Below are 12,379 nucleotides of genomic sequence, written 5' to 3'. Positions count from 1 at the left end.
TGATCAGCATCTGAATAAAAAAGAAGTTAAATAATAATTTTCTTTAATTAAATGTAACATTAATTATTATGAGTTATTTTGAAGCCAAATTAGAGAAATTGTGCTAGTTACAACGGGGGGGGGACAACCCTCAGGATTTTGCTTAATTTTTAGTTATTAACATTTAAAAAAAATCCGAGTTTTACATTTCCACTTACAAATTTCTTTGTCAATTTTGATGGCTCTAGATTTATTGATTTGTCCTGTGGAATGCCAACATAACTTTAACAATAATAAAATATTTTTTATGCTTTAATAAAATAACAGTTGTATTTAAAAACTCATAAATAGTTTTATCAAAGCCTCAGACTGGCTGTCAAGTTTGCTGAAAAAAAAGTATTATTATTATTATTGATTCCTAAAGAAAACTGTTTTCGATGCTATATTTAAATGAATTTTCGAATGACATGAAATTATAAAATGATATATAAACATTCTCCTTCGCTTCTTCAACATTCTGTAACTTTCTTTATAAAGAGTTCTACGTGGACGAACGTCTTCACAAGTTTATTAAAAAGAATTGCAGGAAATTTACCTGTGTGTACAGGTAGATATTCAAATAGAGTCTGAAATAATAAGGCCTGTTCAAATAAATCTAGTAATCTGTGGATTCGTTGCAAATGAGGAAAAGAATGTTCTTAAACTTTCAGGACATACGTTAGAAGATATTAAAGCGCTCCACTATCGTTTTATGCCAAAGCTGGAAAACCATTTCTAAGGTTTTTGTTTAAGTTAGGTTCACAAAACATCATCAACTTGTTGAACTCAACGATTCTGACCTATTAAATGGGTGGCTGTTTGTGCGGTTGCATGATTAAGAAAATGAGTAAAGTTGTAATTAAATTCTTAAGTAATCGGGGGATTTGTCACGCTTTTATAATTATATTCTTAAGTAATGACTAGAAATAGTTTAACATTATAAATAAAGAAAAAATTACAATTTATTAAAATTTTTGCATTTTAACACATTTCAACTAATATTAAAGATGAATATGTGCATGTTGGTGCTCTATGGGCTAGATCGTTTGACCTTGGATATACATATATGTATATGTTGTTGGGTGGAAATGTACAAGTCGAAGCAATTAAAAAGTTATTTAGAATTTTAATTAATTAAAATTAAGTGAAATTTTGACATTTACCCACCATAATTTCGGAAAATATTGCAGTATAAAGATGATTAACTATCTTTTCGATTTTACCAATTTAATAATCGTGCACATTTTTCTATACTTTAACAATTTCAAAAAAAAAAAAAAAAAAAAAAAAAAAAACATATCTTATTTTTAAAAATGGAATATAACTTGCATCGAGATTCATACCGCTTACATTGTTTCGCGAAACATTTAAACGCGTGATTTTCTTCTATTCTTGAAAAAAATTAAAAATAAGCTGTCTAAAGAAGAAGAATTCTTCAATACCGCGAAATAAGATGTTAAATAAACTGAACATTTATGTTTTTAATATCACTATGATATTACAAGTCTGTTGTCCATTCGTGTGGTTCACGTACTCAATTTACAGAGTCTATATAAGATAATTAACTCTAAAATTATCGAACCAGTCAAAATGACCAGGTCAAATCGATCTCTGGTAGAATCTATGCCTATATCAATCTCTTATATTTCCAGTGGTAAAATAATCTCTCTCTCTCTCTCTCTCTCTCTCTCTCTCTATATATATATATATATATATATATATATATATATATATATATATAACATATTTTGTTTGAAGGTGAGTGCAGGTTTGAAGACATAGACGAAACGTTGTATTTTTAATTTCGTTTTATTCTCTCTTTAATATCAATCTCGGGAAAGCAATTTATTTACAAGCAGACGCAGTGCGACACAAAAGCAGAAGTAAGAAAGAAGAGAAGAAGGGCCGAACAAATGATCACTAGTCTTATATAAGATAGGATTTCCGGCCACGCGCCAATGGAATACATATGCTGACCTCTGATAAGGGCAAAAATATCACTTTCATTTGATACGTAGCATCGATGGCACATTATTTTTAGAAAGAGATTAATTAAACCGAAAGTGGAATTGGATCACGAAATAAGAGAATATTTTAGAATGAAGTTATGATGGGCTAAATTAAGATAAAATTTTGGAAATTAATTTGGATTAAATTAAGAGTTTAAAATATCATTATATATATATATATATATATATATATATATATATATATATATATATATATATATATATATATATATATATATATAACGCTAATAAATGTGGCACAGAAATCGAGTGGCAACAATCAAATATAAAAAAAACATCACAAATTTGTTTGCTTCATTCATGGAACAGTTTTATAGCTATATTGAATCAAACGCTTTGCTTAGCTAATTAACAGAGCTGCAAAGTATTTTTAGAAGTGTTCCAGAAGTAGTTCGCTATGTCACCAATGAGGACATTCAGTCAGAGAGGTGTATATATATATATATATATATATATATATATATATATATATATATATATATATATATATATATATATATATATATATATATATATATATATATATATATATATATATATATATATGTATATATATATATATGTATATATATATACAGTGGTGGCCAAAAGTGTGGACATTTTTTGAAAGTTTCATGATTTTGAAATTTGCGTGCTTGTAGAGTATATTAATTTTCACTTAAATACAAATGTTTATATATTAAATTAAAGGTAATTTAATGTAAAATTTAATAACAAAAACAGTATTACAATATCTGTATTACAAAAAAAGTTACGCTCATTTTAGTAGAACAAACAAACACAAATCGTTTTGAATAATGACTTGTTTTGTAATAAAAGCGTACTAGCCAATCACAAACACTGTTCTGAGGACCCATCAAATGTCTGTAACTATAGTTTAGGTTATTTGGATGGTAAAAGAGTTATTGTAGAGGAAATATTTTGTGGAATGATGCATACTAGTACAATTAAATAGAGTATTGCTGTTTTTGAACATTTTAAGTCCTTTTTTTAATTAAACTAATTTTAAACAATGTCACCAACAAGAAGAACTGAATGGACATCTACAAAAAGAAGCCGAATTGTCATATTGAGAGAAAATGGCCTCTCTTATGCTGAAATTGCAAGACAAGTTGGTGGTTCAGTGACTTGTTCTGGTGTACGAAAGTTCTGTTTACGTTATGAAAAAACGAAATCAGTGGAAAATAAGGCCAAATCAGACCGAAAAAATTCACAAATGCTACTGCCGATAGAAAAATTAAACGGCTATGCCTTCAAGATTGAAAAATTTCATCAGATGCCATTAGATGTAAAATGAATGCAGCGGGTATTGCAGTAAGTTCAAGAACCATAAGAAGAAGGTTATCAGGATTTGGACTACAAGCTAGAAATCCAAGGAAAAAAACATATTTAAATCAAAAGCAACGCGAAAAACGAGTTAAGTGGGCAAAATAACACATTAAATGGTCAGAAAATCAATGGAAGCAAGTAATCTGGAACGATAAGACTAAAATATCGCTCTTTGGTTGAGATGGAAGAAAATACGTGAGACGTTAGAGTAGGTGAAGCGCTTCATCCTGATTGCATTGAAGCAACTATAAAAACAACAACAAATGCCATGATTTGGGCATGTATGTCTGCAGATGGTGTGGGCCGAATTCAAGTGATTGATGGCATCCTGAATACCAAAAAATACGCCGAAACTGTCCTGGAACCAAAATTGATACCTTCCATCAGGGATTTCTTCCCCAACAAGGCACCATTTATTTTTCATTAGGATTCAGCACCATGCCACACAGCAAAAGTATGCAAAGCATGGTTTCAAAATAAAGGCATAGATGTATAACCATGGCCAGGATGCAGCCCTGATCTCAATCCAATTGAAAATTTGTGGCGACGTTTGAAAATTCTTGTACGAAAAAAACGTCCATCCAATAAAAGACAACTTATTTAATCTATAATTGATTTTTGGCACCATGTGATTACGAAAGATGAATTCCAAACACTCGTTCACTCTGTGACGAGACGCTATGAAGCTGTCTTAAAAAATAAGGGTTATCCTACTAAGTATTGATTGTGTAAGTATCAGTTTAAAAAAAATGCAAATCTAAGATAGATCTTACTAAAATGAGCGTAACTTTTTTTTGTAATACAGATATTGTAATACTGTTTTTGTTATTAAATTTTACATTAAATTACCTTCAATTTGATATATAAACATATGTATTTAATGGAAAATTAATATATTCTACAAGCACGCAAAGTTGAAAAACATGAAACTTTCAAAAAATGTCCACACTTTTGGCCACCACTGTATATATAGATCAAGAAATATGTTTCATACAAAAATTTCAATCAGGTGCAAAAATGGGCTTTATTGTTTTCAGATAAGTAATCGTGGATAAGATTTAAGATTAATGTACGGCTTCTCGCCAAACACGCCTAAATCGTGCCAATCGTCCAAAAACTCTTTAAAAGTCTGCAATTCTGGGTGTATAGCAGAAATGCTAACAAACGATTTATAAAGTTGCAAAAAAAAAAAATTGTCACGATTTCATTTGGAGAAAAATCGCCTCAATATTTTTCAATTTTGGTGCCCGTATATTAATTTTAAGTCCAGTCATAATCTTTATGACACTTGCATACGGAAATTGATACTTATATCTTTCAAAACAATTATCTTATAAAAAAGGCTTTTTTGTGTTATCTTAAGACTAAAAAAAATTACCTTTTTAATGATATAAATTTCACATCCGAATGATTTTTCATTTAACTGTAATAATATTTTTTATTCAGTTTTAAATACTATCTGAAACAATGTTTTTAAATGCTGTGATGAGATTCAAACTCGCCACCAAAACACTCAAAAATTTGCTTTTGCCAAGCATCCAATCCATAGTAAGTTTTCCCACCCATTTTTATTTCGTAATATCACACACTTTGAAATATGCAACGAACTGTTTTATTGAATTGATGTTCTTTAGTTGTATCAAATTACAAGGTGAAATATTTTTTAAAGAAATGCATCGCATTTTAATAATTAAGCTTCCCACATCGCTTCCCATCTAATTGTTCCGAAATTTGATACAGATCAAAGTTATTGGCAAAACTACATACCATATTTTATTTATTTGAACCGTTATTCTTTGGTGATATTTTCGTGCACTTTTAAGGTAAACAAACTGATAGATTGTCAGCCTTTTGACCCAAAATTTTATACAGATTTACAATTCTAATGATAAATGTATTTGTATAATTACGCTTAGCAAGAAATTTGCGGTTTTCGCATGGACGGATGATCAGAAAAATTTCTTTAGACAATTTTCATCTAAAATTTAATAGAAATCTACAAATTTGGTGAAAACGCATACTAAATTGCATTTTTCATTTATCGCGCTCACAGACTGACAGACATAATTCTGAAAATGCTTTTTCAGAACACGTGAGGTCTAAGGTAGGAAGATCCCGCAGAATTTTAAGATCAAATTATATAGTAATCTTAAAGTTCTGCAAAAAAATACACGAAATATGCAAAGTGTAAGTTTTCACCTTTGCATATTTCGTGTAAGAGAAAATAAGTAACGGCTTTAATACATATAGTTTTTAAATAATCTAGAAAAATAAAAGTTCCGTTGATGTGATGAAAATATAAATAATTTCACTGTTTTATCAAATTATCTTATCTCTTGTAGTTTCCCATCGTTAAATCTATTGCTAACGAAGTTAGCTTTTTTGATAGATTAACTGAAAAAATAGATTTTTATTTATGAATAGTTTGATACCATACATTTAAAAAAATGTTTTTCAATTTGAGCTAATTAAATGAAGCTGTTTTTAATTCCTTAAAGAAATTTAGTACAATGAAACATTTTCAATATCCATCATCAAATTGATCTTTTTTATACTGTGATAATGAACATATGTTCACTTTCAAATCAAGTTTCTTTCAAAATAAAAATGCTTAAGGATCATGTTTCATTTTAAAATCACAATCCTTACAATTAGGTTTTCTTTCCTTTAACACATTTTGACTTCAAAAAAATCACTCTTCATAGAATTTATATTTAGAAAATTTTGATCTATCTCTTTTTAAATGACATTTATAATATTTTTCTTGTTGTTATTTTTGGAAAGTTAGTTTTTAATTAATTCGATTATTCCGTTTAATTTTTCAAAGCATATTATTCTCACTTTTATATGTTTAATGCTTTAGATATTTTGCACTGCTTTTTTCCATGTGCTTTTTGTTGCTGTATTTGATCACATGCTAACATTTAGTTTAAAATACATTCAAACACCGTATTTCGGACGGAAACATAGAAAATTATAATTCTTCATATAAATTTCACTTTTCATTAAATTCCCATTTTGCAGTCTTTTATCAAACAATAAATATTGCCCTTTAAAGGGGAAAGACAATATTCCTGCCAAAGGTGGCTATAGTTATTTGTATTAAGCAAAGTCGAACAATAATTACAGTTTTATTTTACGGAATTCATATTGGATAAAATTATTGTCAGTCATTAAAAATAAAAGTTGTGTAAAAATCTTTAGTATTAGTACTTTTAGTAAAAATATTTAGTTACTAAAAATTAGTAAAAATCTTAAGTACTTTAATTGTGTAAAACTCTTTAGTTGTAGTATTTGAAAAATTAAATGAAAAACAGAGAAAAAAATAAAAGAAAATCAGCAAAATAAAAATGCAAGTTAATTTATAATGTTGACTTGGCAGTTTCACGGGCAATTGGAGGAGACTGATAAATTATTTTCAAATACATGTGAATTTTTATGTTCACTAAAATAATAGGCAGAATTAAGAAAGCCACGAACGAAAAATAGTCATGAAATGTCAATAAGATGTTCTCGAACCGTTCAGCTAGCAACTGTATATGTGCATATTTTACCCATTCTTGATTATGAACTTAGTTACTGTATAGGTGGAGCCATGAGTCCGATGAAGATTCTGAAATGTGATTATGGCGCCATCTATTTGAGTAAAACTCAGTAGAATATTTCTCAGTGATTTAATAATAGCATACATTTTAGTCTAAGTTTTTGCTGATAGACCAAGCAAACAAAAATGGGAGGAAATATTTTGAAATTAAATTTTTTAAAACTATAGCATGATACCGATAATATTTAGGAAAATACTATATATAAAACTAATACAATGGACTTAAATTTTCAAAAATTGTTAGCATTTGTCTTGCAAACTGAATTATAGCTTTATAGAATATATTTATTTCTTTAAGAAGGAATACAGTATCGATGTTCCAAATATGCATGAATTTTATTCAAAATATTATTGCTGATCTGAAGGCACTGGAAGATGTATATATTTCGCAATTGCTGCATTAACCATCGTTTATTCCCGCCATTTTTTATAACATTTTTCGTGAAAACATTTAGCAGGTTTGGATTTTCGAATAATCAAAATGGTCAATTGAATAGGAGTTTCGAGTTTTTTATTTGTAATAATTGAGCGATAATTTAATTTTGCGCTTTTTTTTATTAACAAGAGACCTATACTCCACCTTATTTAAATAAAATTCAACTATCATGTAAATTTAAGAATATTATTCTTATAATTGTCTTTCTCAGATTTTTAAAATTCACTTGCAGATCAATATTACCCAATATGTGACCGACTCATGAATCAACAGTTCAGTTGAATTTTGTATTCAAATATGTAGATTGCATTAAAAAAGTTATGCATTTCTTTTCTTTTCTACTTTGTTTTAGGAAAAAGAAAAGTATTCTCTTGGAACATAATATGTAATTGAATATTTTTTTTCTTAATTTTAACTTGGCATAATATTTTGTTCCTTAAAAACTCCTTATATATAGATAAAATTTAAATAAATGGAAAACTGCTTAGTTCTGGAAGTTGGAGAGTGGTGACGCAGTGTGTGTGTGTGTGTGTGAGTGTGTGTGTTTGTGTGTGTATGTGTGAGTGTGTGTGTGTGTGTGTGTGTGAGTGTGTGTGTTTGTGTGTGTATGTGTGAGTGTGTGTGTGTGTGTGTGTGTGAGTGTGTGTGTTTGTGTGTGTATGTGTGAGTGTGTGTGTGTGTGTGTGTGTGTGTGTGTGAGAGAGAGAGAGAGAGAGAGAGGGGGGGGAACTGGTCTCTATAGAGCTTAATGCGGCTCGAATTTCGGTATTAAGCATTTAAGAAAATGCATTAAAATGTTTCATAAAAATTAAGAGGAAATATCCCATAAAAATATTATTTTATATATTAGAATTCTTTATCTTATATTTCCTTAATTAAACCAAAATTTGGTTGTTAATGGAAATGCTAGCATCTATTATACTTCCATAACACACACACACACACACACACACACACACACACACACACACACACACACACACACACACACACACACACACACACACACACACACACACACACACACACACACACACACACACACACACACACACACATAATGCAAACACATGTTTTTTAAGAAGGAGCGTGGTCCAAGAGAGAAGAGACATTTTTGAAAATTTTAAAATTTCCGATTTATACACCCGGGAGGCATAATTTATGTACAAGCAAGAAGCGACGAGGTGCGTCAATCTTCAGCGCGACACAATAGCGAAAAAGACAGAAATATTTTTCCTATACTTTTATACTATGAGATTCTGATGGAGATTTCTTTACACGATTTAGGTAACGGAATTACAAGTATCTTTTAAAAGAATTTGCGTTGCTTCACAGATTTTATTCCTTCACTCGGAGTATGAGAAATTGCCGATTTTTGCAGTTTTACAGAATTCGTGTAGCATTAATTAAATAAAAAATGTGGAATTGGATCAGGAAATAAGAAAACATTTTAGAAGTAAGTTTAAATGGGTTAAATTAAAATAAAAATTAGGAAATTAATTAGAATTTAGTTTAAAATTCGAGATATCATTACACAGACACACATGTATATATGTAAGGTTTTATGATAATTAATTGAATAGTTAATTCGTTATTAATTAAAAACTGTTTTCATAGCACATGTGTAGAATTGTGCAAGCAAATAACATGGAAGAGTCATAGATTTGTTTAGTCAACTGTAAAACAGTCAAAGCATGGAAAAGTGAGATATTTAATTAACATTTCTTTTGCTTTATTGATATTGACTAATTTCTCTAATTTGGAAATTGTTTAGAAATTCTCTGTTACTTAAGAAATTGATTCAAATTTCGACTACTTTCTTTTAACGGCTGAAAAAAATTTAAAATTACTGTCCAAATTACTGTCTTTATATACCTGGCAGTAAATGCATAGTTCAATTATGGGAAAAAAAATGAGCTTTTTGTGAACTTTAAAAATTGCCTGACAAAAATCCTCCCATCGATGACGGGACGTACTTCCTTCGGGAAGGGTTGTACCGTGACCGGTGATGGCCCTTAGGACTCAACCACAGTTCCCGTCAGTGCTGCTATTGCGGCGGTCTGGTCATTCAGTTTTCGTTATCCGTGTGCCTTCGGGCGGGTCGGAGAGTCAGTGATATGACTTCTCATAAATATAGTAATCGTCAAAAAATTAAAACTCGAGATTTTGACGAATCTTCTCGTTTTATACCTCTCTAAAAACATTTTTTGAAAATGTCCGTCTGTCTGTTAGTGACAAAGATAACTCAAAAGCGCTTTGAACTAGGCTGTTGAAATTTGGTATATGGTCTTTACTTCAAATTTGCAGATTTCACAAAGAATTTCAAATTTTGAGTAAAATCTATTTAGAGGAAGTTTGTTTGTCAGGTTGTTCGGATATAAGTTAATACGATAGTTACATATAAAACGAAGAAAGCTAGATGGATAATATTCAGTGTAAATAATATTTAATATTCATAGTGTATATATCCCATGAAGTTTTGAGCCAAATTTTACACGGAGTTGACCGTCTGCCAGTCTGTACTTTCAGAAACATACAAACGCGTTAACCCATTAGCGTAATGACTTAAATATATAAATATGGTATTGGATTTTGTGACTTTAAATACAATTTTGTGTCAAATCGGTTGTGAAAAATGTGTCCAAATCACAAATTTGACTTTTGGATAATATTAACGCATGCCAAAGATTAATCGCCAAATAACTCGCCTAGGTTGACACTATAGATTTAGTAAAAATGCGAAATTTATGCTAAAAGTGATTTTGTAATTATTGTACGCCATTGCCATGTAAGGTGTTCTCTGCATGATTAGTTTATTAGAGAGTATGCGAGAAAGTGGTAAACCACTCCCGCTGGGTTTTTTAATTTTAATTAAAAACAAAGTCACAATTGATTGTAAAATTTTATTATAATAATTTATATTAAAGAATCTTTTGTATTAAAAATATAATGTGTACTTACATTTCAAATGCGTTGTTTACAGAGACATTGAAATTTCTTTAAGTGCTAATATTAAATGTTATTTTTCTATATAATCTTCCTTATGTTAAAATCATATTTGTGAGAAAAATTTGCAGAAAATCTTATTAGGTGTTTTAGATTAATATTGGAAACAAAATAATAATAATAATAATGTTTCACTTTTAATTAGATACATTATACATTCGCAACATTTAAACAAACATATATTTAATCATTCGACATTTTACTTTATTTTACCGGTGTTTAACTATTAATGGCAGAACAAGAGAAGGAGGGTTGGGGGACGAAATTGCCTAAAAATACTCAATATTAAAAAAAAGAATGGAAAGGGATGTGTGTTGCGAAAACTTAAAAAAAGTGCATTTATTTTAATTTTTAAAGTCGTATGTAACGGGAAAGGAGAGAAGAACAGATATTATGCCACGGGCGCCATTTAGCCTTGCTACGCCACTGCCAACTGCCACTCAAGATTACAAATGATGAAAATCGAAAATGGAATTCGTCCGTGATCCATTAAATCCAAAGTCCGATCCGGTCCCGATACTTAGTGAGCGGCCCACATACTGGACATCATCAGGGTCGTTGCTCCAATCCTGACCCAAAGTCCCACTGAACTTTCCTTCTTTGAGTGACCCCTCAATGTCAGAGACGATTTTTCTTTCTTTTAATTCCTTTAGAGACAAGAAGTTGTGTTGTGACAAATATCGAGGCGCCTCTGATGAAGAACAATGCGGAGTTAATCGAATGGTCATTGATCAAATTAGTAATCTTAAAAATGGAGTGTCCTCCTTTTTCTTTCACATAAATGGCGATTCTTCGATATAGTTTTATGATTATATAATATCAATATATCGTATTACAATGCAATACATTAGGATATAAAATAATATTACGATATATCGATATACAATGATTTAGATAATTGCTTGGAATCTAGATATTTATAAGCATTTGTTATTTTTACTTAAATTCAACTACTGTTCTTTCTCGGATTCTAAAATCCTAAATGCTGTTGCGCATGCGTCAGGATACGTTTATTTAATCAAAATAGGGTTGAGAGAAAAGATAAAAGACGGAGATGTTTACATTTAAAAATAAGAAGTACTCGGAATTTTTAGGCGTAAAAACAGCGACTAACGGTATCGGAAAAAGATATTGCTTCACAATAAAATACATTGGAACGATTTTTATATTGTAAGGGGATAAACATTAAATTCTGATGAATAAATAGACGATTTTTCTTAAAATTTAGTATTTACTTTTTTTACAAGATGATATATGTTTTTTTTTGTGTTACAACACTTTTTTTATTTATTTGATATTGAATTTTTGATAATATTTTGAGATTAACAACGGTGGGTAATCTCAGTCACATTTAATAATATTAAATAATTTATTCTTCTTGCCATTCCTGAAAGCTTTTTTTGCCACTTGAACTAGTCATATAAATGATCTTTATGCAATTTTGAATTTAAATAAAATGGTACTGCCAGAAAACGACTCATATACAGGTACAGGGGGGATGAACGAAAAAGTATCTAATGGGGCCGAAATCAAGTTAAAATAATTATGGAGAATTCCGGAAATGCTTTCATCCTTCCGCTTTGCATCCTTTAGAGAGTTAAAATCGTCGACAAGTGATAGTCTCGAGATACTGATGGGCCGCAGTAGCCTGGTGGTTAGTGTCTCGGCTTCGGAACTGAAGGGTTTCGGACTCGAGATCCAATTCCACCGAAGAACCGTCGTGTAAGTGGATCTGATGGACGTGAAACCGTTGGGGCCAAATGTTTCTCCTGTCGGAGTGGCGTGGAAGCTTGGAGAAGGGGGTGCCAGCCCAGGAGTTGTCCTCGTTATTTGTAAGTGGCTCAAAATCACGAGGTCCGTCCCAAAATAGCCCTAGTGTTGCTTTAAAACGGGACGTTAATATAACTAAACTAAATTAAACGTAAACACAGCGAGTCATTGTCGGAAAAAGATACT

This window comes from Argiope bruennichi, chromosome 5, assembly GCF_947563725.1.
Source record: "Argiope bruennichi chromosome 5, qqArgBrue1.1, whole genome shotgun sequence".
In the NCBI taxonomy this organism is placed as follows: Eukaryota; Metazoa; Arthropoda; class Arachnida; order Araneae; family Araneidae; genus Argiope; species Argiope bruennichi.
Note: the sequence above shows the minus strand (reverse complement) of the source record.